Below are 17,028 nucleotides of genomic sequence, written 5' to 3'. Positions count from 1 at the left end.
CTCCTTACTGGAGGATTAGAATGTAGTCAGCACGATGCTCATTTTTTCAAAGAGGGTACCTTAATGCCTGATCTAGATATACAGTCATACCTCGGGTTGAATATGCTTCATGTTGAACGCGTTCGAGTTGTGCTCCGGAGCGTGTTACTTCCAGCTTTAGCTGCTCGCACATGCGCAGACGTTCAAAATGACGTCACGCGCATGCGCAGAAGCGGCAAGAAGCGACGCACGCATGCGCAGACTTGCCGTTGCTACTTACGTTTGCTTCTGGATGCGAACGGGGCTCCGGAACGGATCCCGTTCGTATCCAGAGGTACCACTGTATAGATCATGGGTAGGCAAACTAGGGGCCAGATCTGGCCCAATCGCCTTCTAAATCCAGCCCGCAGACGGTCCGGGAATCAGCATGCTTTTACATGAGTAGAATGTGTCCTTTTATTTAAAATGCATCTCTGGGTTATTTGTGGGGCATAGGAATTCATTCATTTTTGTTGCCAAAATATAGTCCAGCCCCCCACAAGGTCTGAGGGACAGTGGACTGCCCCCCTGCTGAAAAAGTTTACTGACCCTGATATAGATGAATCATTAAGTATATAGAGGAACAAGTCTTGCTGAGGAAACAGCAGCATGGTTTATGCAAAGGGAAGTGTTATGTCATCGGTGTGGCTGTTGAGAGTGTCAACAAGTGTCAACAAATAGAGACAATCTCAAAGGGGTCATATACTTGGACTTTTGAAATTCCTTTTTACAAAGTGCCTCACCAGAGATTCCTGAGCATTCACCGTCTTCGGATACAAGAACGGGTGCTCTTATGCATCAGTAAGTGGTTAAAAATAATAGAAAGCTGAGGAAAGGAGTAAGCAGACTGTTGAGACTGATAGTCTTTTATTTTTCAACCAATAATCTGGTGCCGAGGATGAATAGTGAAGTGGCCAATTTTGTGGACAAGAAGGGCGGTGAAAACCTCTGCAGATTGGGAAGAGCTCTGAAAGGATCTCTCCAAACCTGGGTGAATGGGAAATAATAGTAAATGAGGTTCAGCGCTCGTTAGTGTGACATGATGCAGGTTGCGATGGGGGAAGATTTTTACTTATAAACTGATGAGGTCTGAACTGACAGAGGCCAAGCAAAAAGGAGATATTGTCATTGTGGTGGACAACTCAATAGAACACCAACTTGGTATATATTGGTGACTAAGGTAATTGAAAATAAGAGCCGTAACTTTAGCCACAATAGCTACAGAGAAACTCCATCTCTATTGAATATACCAGTTGCATAATTTCTTATTCTGTCTAGTTTGCAGATTTTTATGACTTAGATATATACTGCTTCTGGTAGTCTTTTGGAGAAGTAAGCAGCTGTTTATATAACTTACTTAGTTATTTATTGCAGTTATATCCCACGTTACCATAAGGACTGGAAACTTGCTTTTAAAGAAAAGAAAGCTGCTCTTGGAAACCTGAATTTTGTATTACTTACCACAAATGTGTCTGTGGAATTGCAAACATTCATTTGCCCCTAGACCGGAGCTTTCCAGATTTTTCATGTCGGTGCCACACTTTTTAAACGTGCATCATTTCGTGACACAGTACAGTGGTACCTCGGGTTACATACGCTTCAGGTTACAGACTCCGCTAACCCAGAAATAGTACCTCGGGCTAAGAACTTTGATTCAGGATGAGAACATGGCGGCAGCAGGAGGCCCCATTAGCTGAAGTGGTGCTTCAGGTTAAGAACAGTTTCAGGTTAAGAATGGACCTCCGGAACGAATTAAGTACTTAACCCGAGGTACCACTGTAATTCAGTTTTACTAGCAAACTGGTGGGCTGCTCGCTCCCTTTCTAGCCCTGTGGGAAGCATTCCCACAACACACCTACACACTGTGGCTGACACACTAATGTGTCGTGACACATAGTTTGGAAGGCTCCGTCCTAGACAAAGACTGGTTCAATGGGTACCACTCTAGGTGGGCAAACAGAGGACTTTCAATACCTCATTGGAGTCTTGCTTTTAGTTCCTCATTTTGTTCCTGTGTTATCTAGATCTATTTCAGCAAGTGCAGCTCTAAAGATGTGCAAGGGGTATGGAATAGTTTTTAGGATCAGTTGGAATCGGCAATAAAGAGTGAAGTCGCATGGTCACAATCCAGCTGCAGTTGTTTCCAGTCCTGTTAGTCTGAAGGTAGAATTAAGCACACACTTAAACCTTTGCCTTTGAAATCAATGAGGCTTAAAAATTCTTAACTTTGGCTGCCATGCGTCTTGATGTTTGCTGGGTCTTATTAAATCAATGGACAAAAATATACTGTATGGCCATAAGACTTTTTCCAGTGCATAAAGATCTTAGCATGTGTGATTTAGCCTTAGTAAATAGAATGGTTGCTCATGAGAATCAGGTTGTTCATCAGTGCATATAGCTAAACCTCAAATAGTCACCTCAGCTTTGAATGATATGGCTTGAAATATAAAGGATACCTGAATTAAGCATTTTATTTAGGGTTATCATGCACAGTTATGGTCTCTGTTTCTTTAAAATACCTGCAGTGCCAGGAAGCTATGCAAATGGCATATTTCCTACCAGTCCTTTTGCTTACCCTTCCTTTGTACACACTGCCCTGGGGCTATTTTTAACAAATTGGACTCCATCTCTGCAACTTTAGCAAGCTTACATATATGTGAAGCTTATGCAAGCGATACGGGAGCCGGTGAGAACAAAGTTTCAGGTGGAAGAAAAGGAAAAAGTTACACAAAATAAAAAAAGACAAGATAAGATGCGTTACTGGTTACTTTGCCCTTCAGCAAAGATCTTCCATTGCAAAAATGCAAAGTTGATCCTTGTTGAACCAGTTGGAACAAAAATGTCAGCAAAAATGTCAGAAACCAGCCACCAGATGTAAACTTTCATTATATTGCAACCCAATTGTAACAAAAGGTTGTAGAAAGAGAGGTAGACAGCTTCTCCAGATTTCATATGTTACAGTGCAATCTGAATCAAGTCTACTTAGAAGTAAGTCTTACTTAACTCAGCTGGGCTTACCCTTAGGTAAGTTGGCCTTACTGCTTGATGTTACGCATAAACTCAGACGTAAACTCCAGCAGATTCAGGTGGAATCACTCTTAAAGTAAACACAAAAGAATTTCAGCTGAAATCAGCAAGATAATTTTGAATTAAGGTCAGGGTGTGTGAGAGAATGCATTCATTCACCTGGTCACCTGGTCTGTGAAATAACATCTGTCAATTTGTGTAAGATTTGTTCAACCGTTCTCATGGTGAAAATCCACATATAACTTACCTGAATTCACCCTAACTCTCAAAGGCAAAGTTTATCCAATGAAGGCGTTTTGAACATTTAGGGTCTTTTTCTGCCTGCTGATAACTTTTAGGTACCGGCTATGCTCTCTCAATTTGTCTCAAGGACTAGGTACCTGTTTAAAAGAAATAAGTAAAGCTGTCTGTGGACAAACGGCGGCTCTCTCGGCCTGAAAGCGAGATGAGCGCCGCAACCCCATAGTCGCCTTTGACTGGACTTAACTATCCAGGGGTCCTTTATCTTTACCATGTTTTACCTTAGAAGAAATCCTTACCTACGTGAGTTTCAGATATGAGTATGCAGGCAGGAGTATCCTGCAATCTTTAGACTTCATGCAGCCTAATTCCATCCTGTAAATAAATAAGCAAAATCAGAAGATGTCCACAAACATGCTGGTGGAAATACAGGGTTTGAAAAAATAAAAAAAACCCTTCTTATCTGTTTATTATTTGATCTTTAAACGGTACGTCAGTTGTGATCCCAAGGTGGTTTGCAATCTGAAACCTCAAAATAACAACATTCTACTACTAGTTTAAAACCACTTTAAAATATGACATAACAATACCTCAGATGGACATTGGTTCATTACAGCTGGCTTTATCATGCTAGCTCCTTCCATTAGGTCCAATCGTGGCCGACTCTGGGGTTGCAGCGCTCATCTCGCTTTATTGGCCGAGGGAGCCGGCGTACAGCTTCCAGGTCATGTGGCCAGCATGACTAAGCCGCTTCTGGCGAACCAGAGCAGCACACGGAAACGCCGTTTACCTTCCCGCCGGAGTGGTACCTATTTATCTACTTGCACTTTGGTGTGCTTTAGAACTGCTAGGTTGGCAGGAGCAGGGACCGAGCAACGGGAGCTCACCCCATTGTGGGGATTCGAACCGCCGACCTTCTGATAGGCAAGTCCTAGGCTCTGTGGTTTAACCCACAGCGCCACCCGCGTATGTCTTAAATTGGTACCAAAAGCCAAATAGTGAAGGCATCAGCTATACCTCCAGTGGAAGAGAAGACTCTTATTTTGTGTCAGTGAGATGGGCTGCACCCTCCAACGTGTCAGAAAGGTGTTCCCTTCTGGTACAGTGGTACCTTGGGTTAAGTACTTAATTTGTTCCAGAGGTCTGTTCTTAATCTGAAACTGTTCTTAACCTGAAGCACCACTTTAGCTAATGGGGCCTCCTGCTGCCGCCGTGCCGCCGGAGCCCGATTTCTGTTCTTATCCTGAAGCAAAGTTCTTAACCTGAAGCACTATTTCTGGGTTAGTGGAGTCTGTAACCTGAAGCGTATGTAACCCGAGGTACCACTGTATATGGGCAGGCTGGTAGAGAAGAAGAAGAAGAAGAAGAGTTTGGATTTGATATCCCGCCTTTCACTCCCTTTTAGGGAGTCTCAAAGCGGCTAACATTCTCCTTTCCCTTCCTCCCCCACAACTAACACTCTGTGATGTGAGTGGGGCTGAGAGACTGCAGAGAAGTGTGACTGGCCCAAGGTCACCCAGCAGCTGCATGTGGGGGAGCCGAGACTCGAACCCAGTTCCCCAGATTACAAGACTACAGCTCTTAACCACTACACCACACTGGCTCCACTTCAAGAATTTGGGTCCTAAATTGTTTAGGGCTTTATAAACCAACGTGGACACCTTTTGAGTTGGGCTTGGCAGCGTCTAATAGGAAACCCTTTCTTTCAGGTCCCTGTATGAACTCCCCCCACCCTGCTGCCCCCCCAAACGTCCTTGCCCAATATTCTAGCTTTTGGTACCTTTCCACTCCCTTAACTTCAAGTTCTTCAATCAGCTCTACCTGTTTGATCACTTGTTGAACTTGCTTCAAGGGCAGGCGAGGCTTGTCTTAAGAAACACATTGTCAACAACTGTCTTTCATGTGTTATCTCAAACCTACTTCCATAAACGCTTCCGCCTCCTTCGCTTGTTCACGCAATGGCATTGACTCACTGCTTTTGCATAATCCTTTTCTCTTCCTTCCTCCTTCTCGCCTGTGAGATAATTTAAATTCTGTGGTTTTCAAGGATAGGGACCTTTCACCTTACAAAGCAGTACACTCTGATCGGCGGTACTTTGTAGATTTTTGGTTAATAAAAGCCAGAATTTCCAAGATTCTGTCACGCACCAGTGTGATTGAAAAACAGAATCCTGGATGAAGCTACATGGCAGTAATTGGAATCTCAATGGAGTAGCGGTTGGTTTAGCCCTCATCCCATGTTCCCCTCTTTTGTAAGTGATTTATTACCATTTACTCCTATACAGAAAAGTAAAGGGTTATACTTGGAGATTTTGCCATTACCCCACACCTGCCAACACAAAGATGCACTGTGTCTCCCAACAGCTCTTGCATAAGACTAGTACCCTCCAGATGGGATGCGGGTGGTGCTGTGGTCTAAACCACTGAGACTCTTTGGGCTTGCCGATCAGAAGGTTGGCGGTTTGAATCCCGGCGATGGAGTGAGCTCCCAGCTCTTGCCAACCTAGCAGTTCAAAAGCACACCAGTGCAAGTAGATAAATAGGTACCACTGCAGCAGGAAGGTAAACGGCGTTTTCGTGTGCTCTGGTTTTCGTCACGGTGATCTGTTGCGCCAGAAGCGGTTTAGTCTTGCTGGCCACATGACCCGGAAAGCTGTCTGTGGACAAACGTCGGCTCCCTCGGCCTGAAAGCGAGATGAGCGCTGCAACCCCATAGTTGCCTTGGACTGGACTAAACCACCCAGGGGTCCTTTACCTTTACCTAGTGCCCTCCAGATGCTGGTGGATGGCAGCTCCATTGACCCCAGCCATTGTAGGCAGTGGTGATGGGAATTTTGCTAAAGGATTTGCTGTTTTGGAACGTCTTGTTCTATACCAGTGGTTCCCCCATTTTTTCCCTCTGGGGCACACTTTCAAACCAAATTTTTATGGATAAGGAATACATTTAAAAACAAAAAGAAACAACTCCTAACAGTACTTGATTTATAACATACAACACAACTACTTTATAAAAGGATCCTGGGGCATCCAGAAACTATAAGACAATGCAAGTACATAAGAACATGACTAATTCTCAAAATATAAACAAGTGTTTCTCCAGCACTCTGTTCAAATGGCGATTCTGGATCACAATTAGGGTTGACTTCAGTATCACTTTTAGGTCTTGCTCTCATGTTGAAAATATATCTAACCATATTCTGCAAATAAAATATTATTTTGATACTATAGTCTTTTTCTTCTTCTTTGGCGAACACTCGTAGCCGAGTAAGATTGTCTTCCATGAATATGGTTTTAGCAGTGACTCCATAAGTGACTGTGGAGGCCAGTTCTGGCTCAACACATCCTTCCACAGTGGGGACATAGGTTTCCGGGCAGGAGTTGATCATGGTGAGGGTTTGCCAAGCGTGCCTTCCTCTTAGCACATTTCTCCCTTTTGTCCTGAGTTTGAGCATCTTCCAAGCCCATGACACCTTTGCTAAAGGATGTTCTCCAGCTGGAGCACTCACAGGCCAGTGTTTCCCAGTTGTCGGTGTTTATACTTCATTTTTTTTAGTTTGGCCTTGAGAGTGTCTTTAAACCTCTTTTGTTGACCACCAGCATTACGCTTTCCATTTTAAAGTTTGGAATAGAGCAGTTGCTTTGGAAGATGATAATCAGGCATCTGCACAACATAACCAGTCCAATGAAGTTGATGTTGAAGAATCGTCACTTTGACACTGGTGATTTTTGCTTCTACCAGTACACTGGCATTAGTTCCCCAGCCTTCCCAAGTGATGTGTAAAATAGTAGACTGAAATGTTTAAATGTTTCTCTGTTTGTCTGTGAATCTTCCCGCCATGTTTGCCATGTTTGCCACCAGTGTGGCACACCACACCCTTTGAGAACCACTGTTTTGTACAGATGGGAAACAATTTAAATCTGTTTTCTGAGAGAAAAGCACTGTTGCTTACCACATTAATACACGAAAGCCTGTTCTTTCTGGGGAAAGCTACAGCTGCCCTCTGGTATGGCCCTACACTGTAATTTGGTTTAAGCGCTTGAAACCACAAAGCCATAAATCATAATAGCAGATGAGATATTAGGGTCTGTGAGAAGCAACTGTTATTGCTGGGGGGGGCGCACCCCATTTCAGGTTTATACCTGTGGAACCTAAAGCCTACTGTTTGAAGAAATTGTCTAGCACAAATATATTGCCTAGCTTTAGTCTGTGTAATCACAAAGAGTCCACACACACACACACACACACACGCACGAGAACAGGAGTAATTCCTTCTTGACTAGTGTTTCTTCTGAGGAAATTTCTTCTTCTAGAAACTGACCACATTGAGGCCATTTGGCATTATCACCATAGAAAACCACAGTGCACCTGGAAGAAATTCAAAGGGTTGCAGGTGCTGATTTATGCTAGAAAAATTTCACACAGCCATTGCAGTCTGCTTGACTAAGTATAGCCTGCAATTTGGTGTGTCCCTAATAACATTTAAATGGGTGTGTGGCTCTAAACAAGTGTACAAACAGTTTAGGGTGGGACAGTGCTGCACTGAGAGAACAGGGCAAAATGATCAACAACAAAAAAAGGTTGAATGTCAAGAAAAACAGCCTTGGCAATTAGATCCTAAAGTTTTCAGCGGAAATGAGTCCTTGCAGCATGAGACATGCCATATTGAAGCAATAATAATAATAATTGGACCTTGTTCCTTCTGTGCACATAGGAGAGTGGGAAAATGATAGGGCAGAGCTTGCAAAAGTGATTAATGTTAATTTTTGCCATACGTTGTGGTTTGAGTGCTCGGCCAATATCATTTAGCCTTATAACCTTACAAGATACCTTCAAAGAAGGTCGCTGCTCAGTTTGGTATTGAGATTACGGATGGCCAATAACCAGGTTCGGTCTCTGGTATCTTTAGGGAGGACTGGGAATGTACCCTGGTAAAGGCAAAGGTAGAGTATCCCTGGATGGTTAAGTCCAGTCAAAGGCGACGATGGGGTTGCAGCACTCATCTCGCTTTCAGGTTGAGGGAACCGGCGTTTGTCCATAGACAGCTTTCCGGGTCATGTGGCCAGAAGGACTAAATCGCTTCTGGCACAATGGGACACCGTGACGGAAACCAGAGTGCATGGAAACATTGTTTACCTTCCCGCCACAGTGGTACCTATTTATCTACTTGCACTGGCGTGCTTTCGAACTGCTAGGTTGGCAGGAGCTGGGACAGGACAACGGGAGCTCACTCCATCACGGGGATTCGAACCACCGACCTTCTGATCGGCAAGCCCAAGGGGCTCAGTGGTTTAGACCACAGCGCCACCCACGTCTCTGAGCAGAGAGTCAGAGCTGGATGGACCAATAACTTGACTGCTGTTTAAAGTGGCTTACTGTCTTATAAACAAATTATGTGGAGCAGCGGAAGAGGATTGGAAGAAATTTAAGGACTATTTACAAAAATACTGTAAATTGTATGAGTGTTAAGAAGGATGCAGGACTGAAAACAGCATGGCACCATCAAGCTAGTTGAAAGGAATATGAGAATAAGTGTAACTTGAGAAAAAGATAAATTCTGGATAAATATTATGTCTAAATTAAGTATTTAAGCACTAGATAAAAGTATCTAAAGTTAGAGACACAATATTGGAAAATTACAAAATAAGAATCGAAACAAGATGATAAATTGCTGTTTAAAGTTTTATAAATTAGGAACGCAGGAACGAGAGATGTGAGGAAGTCCAAAAAGCGAAGAAAATACGGTTATTAACTATTTGATTCTGTTGTGGTATGCTTTTTGTATAATGTGTTAATTTTATTTTTCTTTTCTTATTTTTTGTTCTTTTTGTTTATTGTATTTTGGTGATGGTTCTATAAGTGTTTGGTGATTATAATGTTTAAAGTCTTTAATAAATATATTATAAAAAAATATATAAACAAATTATGTGGAAATAAACTCTCATAGGTTTTAGTGGAAGCTCCAGTGTGCAGTCGTAATTTAGGAAGAGCCCTCCCCCCAAGGAAAGAGCATGAACATCTGATTTGATTTGACCCTTGAGAGTTGACACTAAATTCCACTTAAAATTACGATCCTCTCTTTGCTTTGCGCCATCTCGCAAGAACGTCCGTTGGAACCAAATGCCCTTTCACAGTTGACTTGTGTGCAAAATTCTGAAATCAGTGCTTTTTGTTCAGCAAAACATGGATAAAAAGGTGCAACAGATGGGTAGGACTCTGATTGCTTGTTTTGTTGATGATTAAAATTTCTTGTGTTAATTGGATTGGTTAAACTTGGTAATCATATACAGGTGCTGAAGAACTAGGCCTTCTATAATTTCACAGCCTGAATTTGCTAGTAGGTGGTTATTGAGTCCCAGCCAAAAACAGCGACAGTCTGGAACAGCCCTGCGTCTAGTGTCCCAAAGGAAAAAGACACTAAGGTGTGTAATTAAAATAGCTTTCCTGGAGGCTCCAGTTTCTTAACCCAACTATAGGGCAATACGTCATCCAGACCAGAGATTTCACCAAAGCAAACTCTTCCTTTTTATGAAGCATAGAATCTTCAAGTTGGAAGGGACCTAGGGTCATCTAGTCCAAACCCCTGTAATGCAGGAATCTCAGCAAAAGCCGATTAAAGCTGTTGTTGTGCTGTGATTGCCCTAGGAGGAAAGAGATAATTTCTCTCCGGTAGTATTCCAGGACGGGGCTGCAATGTTAGAAATACATTGCTGCATGATTGTGTGCCTTAGGGCCCTCGTATCTATGGGACCGCCTCTCCTGGTATGCCCAGCAGAGGACCTTAAGATCAATGTATAACCATAGTTTAGAGGTCCCGGGCCCTAAGGAAGTCAGACTATCCTCCACCGGGCCAAGGCCTTTTTGGTGATGGCTCCGACCTCGTGGAATGCTTTGTCCCAGGAGACTAGGGCCCTGCAGGATTTAACCTCCTTCCATCGGGCCTGTAAGACAGAGCTATTCCACCTGGCCTTTAATTTGAATTCAGCCTGATCTTTTATTTCCCTTCTCTTCCCTCCGCCTCCCCTCGCAGGGATCAAATTGTTCTTGCACATTGTATACTGGGTGCTAGTGGAATTATTTAAGTTTATGTGGCCTTGGACTCTCCCCTAATTCTCCCCTGGCGTTCTCGCTGGCCCAAGTAGGACCAATTCAGTTTAGCCAGCTAGCCCTGGGGATTATCTAATGCTTATTTCCCCTAAACTGATTTTTGAATTTTATTGTTGTTCATGTTTTTATACTGTATTTTATGCCGCTTTTATAAGTAAGTGTTTTAAATTTGTTGTTATCCTCCCTGAGCCTGGTTTTTTAACCTGGAAGGGCGGGGTATAAATAAAAAATATTATTATTATTATTATTATTTATTATAAAACTTTCAATCTAGTTTATCTGGTGCACATGGCAAGATGATTGCAAACATTGCTCATGAAGCCTTCACCACTCTGAAGTTGGCTGGAGCGTCCTCCGTGTGGAGTCTCTAAAATAGGGAATAGTTTTATAGCCTAGGCCTATATATCAAATTCCCCTATTCATTCCCTCCCCCCGGGGTGTTCCAGAAGAAAGCCTTCATAAGTTCCTTTACTGGAGTTCAGACATAGCTTTCCTAGAGAGCTATGAAAGAAGGGATACTCACGACTACTGTGCCATGCAAAAGAAATCCATGTGCATAGAAAACTTACCATATTTTTTGCCCCATAGGGCGCACCGGCCCATAGGGCGCACCTAGTTTTTTGGGGGGAGAAAGAAACCCCCCCCCCCAGCCACGGGGCTGGGGCGGGGGAAGCCCGAGCTTCCCCCGACCTCAGCCCCCAGAACAGGCTGCTATCTGCAAGCCCGGGGAGTCGCACCGGTCTCCCCAGGCTTGCGGATATCTGCCCGAAGCCCGGGGCACGCTGTGGAGCACTCCCCTGGTTTCGGGATGCAGGCTGCTATCCGCAAGCCTAGGGAGACCGGCGGGAAATCGCGCCGGTCGCCCCAGGCTTGCAGATATCTGCTTGAAGCCTGGGGCACGTTGTGCAGTGCGCCCGGGTTTCGGGCTGCAGGCTGCTGTCTGCAAGCCTTGGGAGCCCGGCGTGACTTCCCGCCGGGCTCCCAAGGCTTCCAGATAGCTTCCTGAAGCCTGGAGAGCGAGAGGGGTCTGTGCGCACCGACCCCTCTCGCTCTCTAGGCTTCAGCGAAAGCCTGCATTCGCCCCAAAGGACGCACACACATTTCCCCTTCACTTTTGGAGGGGGAAAAGTGCGTCCTATAGGGCGAAAAATACAGTAACTTGCCAGCATGGAGGATTGTTCTATTCCAGCCTTCTCCCTCAAGTGTTTGTTTTCTGTGTGCAGGAGTGATCCTAATTGTAGGAAAACAGTTTGACGTAATGCAGCTGAGACACTGATTTACTGTACCTTCTCACTTGCTGTTTGTGAAATCTGGGGCCTTAGTTGTAAATTTTGTATTTGAAAATAAGATTTTCAACAAACTCAGCTTTTTTGGGGGGGTGGATGGCAGTTTAGGGCTGTTTCTAGGAAGCATGTGTTAGAGTGGTCAAACTTCCGTTCCAAGGAAAGCTGAATTCTGCATTCAATATAAATTGTGCAATGTAAGCAATTTTGCATCTATTTCACTTAACTTTGCTAGTCGTTTGCCTGGTTTCCACATGACAGTAAACTTAGCATACTGTACACAGGCTCCTCGGCTTGCATACTCCTGTCTCCTCTGATGTGGCAACGAGGAGGTGATTCGAAAGACCTTTCTTGTGGTGTTTGAACCCAGACAAAGTATGGTCCGTGTTAACTGCGGTTTAGAAAAAGGCAACTTCAAACCATGTTTATTTATTCTGGCTGGCTTTCCATACGTTTAAAGCATATGGCTTTCCACAAAGAATACTGGAGATTGCAGTTTGTTATGGGTGTGAGGAATTGTAGTTCTGTAAGGTGTAAATTGATTTGGTATGGTTTGAAGCTCAACATCAAAAAAACAAAGATCATGGCCACTGGTCCCATCACCTCCTGGTAAATAGAAGGGGAAGAAATGGAGGCAGTGAGAGATTTTACTTTCCTGGGCTCCATGATCACTGTAGATGGTGACAGCAGCCACGAAATTAAAAGATGCCTGCTTCTTGGGAGAAAAGCAATGACAAACCTAGACAGCATCTTAAAAAGCAGAGACATCTCCTTGCCCACAAAGGTCGCTATAGTTAAAGCTATGGTTTTCCCAGTAGTGATGTATGGAAGTGAGAGCTGGACCATAAAAAAAGGCCGCTCACCGAAGAATTGATGGTTTTGAATTATGGTGCTGGAGGAGACTCTTGAGAGTCCCATGGACTGCAAGAAGATCAAACCTATCCATTCTTAAGGAAATCAGCCCTGAGTGCTCACTGGAAGGACAGATCCTGAAGCTGAGGCTCCAATACTTTGGCCACCTCATGAGAAGAGAAGACTCCCTGGAAAAGACCCTGATGTTGGGAGAGATGGAGGGCACAAGGAGAAGGGGACGACAGAGGATGAGATGGTTGGACAGTGTTCTCGAAGCTACCAGCATGAGTTTGACCAAACTGCAGGAGGCAGTGGAAGACAGAAGTGCCTGGCGTGCTCTGGTCTAGGGGGTCACGATGAGTCGGACACGACTAAATGACTAAACAACAACAAGGTGTAAATTACAGCCTCCAGGGATTCATGTGCTTTAGGTTTATGGCCTGTATGCAGCCCTATCCACATCACAAGTAATTATGTTTAGTTGAAAACAGAAGCAATATCTTGCATTTAATTTGTGGCTCTGCCCCGGTGTGTTTACGAGGTAGCTAAAGGACTTTAAAGCACAAGTCCTTGAGAAAAATCCACATAAGATTTGCACCGGCTAATTTATATTTACAGATGCCTCCAGGCAAGTAAACAGCACACATTTAAAACACTCCCCTCAAGAACCCTGGGAACTATAGTTTAAGCTTACTGGGACTTGTGGCTCTGTGATGAGAAAGCTACTGTCCCCAGGATTATATGGGACACAGGTGGCGCTGCGGTCTAAACCACTGAGCCTCTTGGGCTTGCAGATCAGAAGGTTGGCGGTTCGAATCCCTTCAATGGGGTGAACTCCCGTTGCTCGGTCCCTGCTCCTGCCAACCTAGCAGTTCGAAAGCACGCCAGCACAAGTAGATAAATAGGTACTGCTGCGGCAGGAAGGTAATCGGCGTTTCCATGCACTCTTGTTTCTGTCATGGTGTTCTATTGCACCAGGAGCAGTTTAGTCCTTCTGGCCACATGACCCGGAAAGCTGTCTGCGGACAAACGCCGGCTCCCTCGGCCTGAAGCGAGATAAGCACCGCACCCCATAGTTGCCTTTGACTGGACGTAACCATCCAGGGGTCCTTTACCTTTTAACCTTTACCTATGTGGGTTAAACCAGAGCCTAGGACTTGCCGATTGGAAGGTCGGCAGTTCGAATCCCCACGATGGGGTGAGCTCCCATTGCTCTGTCCCAGCTCCTGCCAACCTCACAGTTTGAAAGCACATCAAAGTGCAAGTAGATAAATAGGTACCGCTCCGGCGGGAAGGTAAACGGCGTTTCCATGCGCTGCTCTGCTTCGCCAGAAGCGGCTTTGTCATGCTGGCCACATGACCCGGAAGCTGTACGCCAGCTCCCTTGGTCAATAAAGCGAGATGAGCACCGCAACCCCAGAGTCGGCCACGACTGGACCTAATGGTCAGGGTTCCCTTTACCTTTATGTGCAGATTTCTACACTGGGCTCTCACCAACCGTCCTCTTTGCCATGCACCCAGTTGCCCTGCAAACAAAGGTTTCAAAAATTAAGTTTAAAACAAAGGAGGGGACCCCGGTCTGTGCACAAAAAAGGGGTTGGGGCCCTCTGGACATTTCCTGTGGCTGTGCCGGAGGACATGGGCCTAGGTCTTATCCACACTCATTTCTGTAGTACAGTGGTACCTCGGGTTAAGTACTTAATTTGTTCCGGAGGTCTTTACTTAACCTGAAACTGTTCTTAACCTGAAGCACCACTTTAGCTAATGGGGCCTCCTGCTGCTGCCGCTCCGCCGGAGCACGATTTCTGTTCTCATCCTGAAGCAAAGTTCTTAACTCGAGGTACTATTTCTGGGTTAGCGGAGTCTGTAACCTGAAGCGTATGTAACCTGAAGCGTATGTAACCCGAGGTACCACTGTACTGAACTATGGTTTTGTGCTACATTTAAATGCAGCTTTTGGAACACTCCATGCAGATTTTTAAACTTGACCTCAGGGGTCGTAAATGTGCCCTCCGGTGCTCTACGCTGACTGGAAATCCTGCTTCAAACTGGCCCCTTTAGATTTTACCAGGCCCTGCCTACTCATAGATAAGCCTGTGTTTATTGAACTTAGCTCCCGCTGAAATCAATGGGGCAATTTCCATGGGACCTAAGAGAGTGGGGTTCTGTGTACGCTTACTGAAAGGCAAGTCCCACTCTGTAAAAATAAATCTCTTATTATGCTAGTTTAGGATTGCAGCTTCATTCCGGATCCAACTCATGGCTGTGTCCTGCATGGACCAGTAAATTAACTTATGAAAAACAAGCCCCTGAAATTCTCAGAATGCTGAATTCTGCATTAATTCTGTGCCTAAGTCACGGAATACATCTGCCCTAGTTCATACGCATCTCTCTTTTATTAGGTTCAACTGGAGGACATTATTGCACTCGGTGTTACATTTGAAGTTTCTGAATGGGGATGCTGAACGATGGGTGAAATTGCTTTAAGAATTAATTGTTGGCAACGTGTTGAAGGAAAGGAGATGCAGCAGCAGTTTACAGTTGAGCATCATATATCACCTCAACAAATACCCCTCAAGCATCTTCTTTTCCTGCCACTCATCTAGTTTATTAAGACATCTAAAAGGGAACTCCCAATTTATTTATTTTTTAAAAAACTTATTCAGATCTGTGGGTGGATTAAAATATTTATACCTGAAGATGAAAAGGGCTAATGATGAAGCCTAAATCTTTACGGCGCTTCATAAAAGCTAATCCGTACATCCTGTTCAAAGACAGGTATTGTCCTGGGCATTACATAATGGGAAGTGCAAAACATGTCTGAACATGCAGAACCTAGGACAAAACCCGCGGGGATTCAAACCGCTAACCTTCTGATTGGCAAGTCCTAGGCTCTGTGGTTTAGACCACAGCACCACCCGCTTCCTCCTAACTTTCTCAATAACGGCAAAGATACCCCTGACCATTAGGTCCAATCGTGACCGACTCTGGGGTTGCGGTGCTCATCTCGCTTTATTGGCCAAGGGAGCCGGCGTACAGCTTCCAGGTCATGTGGCCAGCATGACTAAGCCACCTCTGGCGAACCAGAGCAGCGCACGGAAACACCGTTTACCTTCCTGCTGGAGTGGTACCTATTTATCTACTTGCACTTTTGACGTGCTTTTGAACTGCTAGGTTGGCAGGAGCAGGGACTGAGCAACGGGAGCTCACCCCGTCGCGGGGATTCGAACCACCAACCTTCTGATCGGCAGGTCCTAGGCTCTGTGGTTTAACCCACAGCGCCGCCTGTGTCCCTAACTTTCTTAATAGAGAGCCTTAAACTTGGATAAGCCCACAGGAAATATATTCAGCCAAACCTGGCCTTGCATCCAGAGCTTTGGCACAGGAAACAACATGGGAGAAGGCTAGAGCAAAGTCACATCAGCCAGACGAAAACCTTGAGATCTGTTTCAAACTTCTAAGAGGCAAGAATCCTAAACAGAGAAAGTGAGGCCATACATAACAATTACTCTAGCCTCCTGTCCCCCTGGCCCAATCATAATATGCTGCAGTTAGAATTGGAAAGGATACAGAGTTTATTCCCTATCCTGCATCAAAACGTGGAGCACTCCTTCCTTTCTTCTTTCTCACTTTGAGGATGATGGTGCTAAAAGAAATCAGATGGCTTCGCCAAACTGCTACACTGCACCTAAAATTCTGGCATAGGATTCTAGCATAATAGCAGCATACAGGGCCGGCACAACCATGAGGCAAGATGAGGCAGCCACCTCGGGTGGCAGGATCCACACAGGGGCAGCAGTTCCCAATGTAGATCTCACTTGCCCCTTCTTCCCTGGCGGGGAAGGGGAGTACCATTTTGTGGTTCGCCTCAGGTGACAAAACGTATTGGGCAAGCCCTGGCAGCACAGAATTTGCAGGCAGCACGAAATGTGCAATATTACACCTTCCCAGCAGCTTCAACAGTGGGATGCCACTAGAAATGGCCTATCTTCAGCCATAACAATTATAGATGGATCAATACCATCCCACTGAGATAATAAATAAATAAATAAATAATAATGTATACCCCATCCATCTGGCTGGGTTTCCCCAGCCACTCTGGTTGGCTCCCAACAGAATATTACAAACATGATAAAACATGGCCTAAACAGGACTGCCTTCAGATGTCTTCTAAAAGTCAGATCGTTGTTTATTTCCTTGGTATCTGATGGGAGGACGTTCCACAGGGCGGGGGCCACTACCGAGAAGGCCCTCTGCCTGATTCTCGCAGCGAGGGAACCGCCAGAAGGCCCTCGGAGCTGGACCTCAGTGTCTGGGCTCGACGATGGGGGTGGAGAAGCTCCTTCAGGTATACAGGATCGAGGCCGTTTAGGGTTTTCAAAGCTCAGCACCAACACTCTGAATTGTGCTCGGAAACATACTGGGAGCCAATGTAAGTCTTTCAAGACCGGTGTTATGTGGTCTTGGGTTAAGCTGACCCATGCTATGGAGTCCTTGATGATG

General features: G+C 44.9%; 1 protein-coding gene and 1 long non-coding RNA gene across 2 annotated transcripts in view; one reads left to right on the top strand and one right to left on the bottom strand.

The window, feature by feature from the left end:
• NIBAN1 (niban apoptosis regulator 1) overlaps positions 1–17,028 on the top strand; it is a 101,461-nt gene that overhangs the window by 6,035 nt on the left and 78,398 nt on the right. The gene's annotated exons all lie outside the window — the stretch shown is intronic.
• Positions 2,059–3,564, bottom strand: LOC310846920. Its single transcript, XR_014565626.1, has 3 exons — positions 3,293–3,564; positions 3,037–3,115; positions 2,059–2,175 (listed from the first exon to the last, which is right to left on the bottom strand). It is a non-coding gene; the product is annotated as an uncharacterized lncRNA (long non-coding RNA).

This window comes from Podarcis gaigeae (assembly GCF_964106915.1).
Source record: "Podarcis gaigeae genome assembly, chromosome: 6".
NCBI lineage: Eukaryota > Metazoa > Chordata > Lepidosauria > Squamata > Lacertidae > Podarcis > Podarcis gaigeae.
The sequence above is the reverse complement of the archived record's forward strand: the minus strand, read 5'-3'. Positions and strand labels throughout refer to the sequence as shown.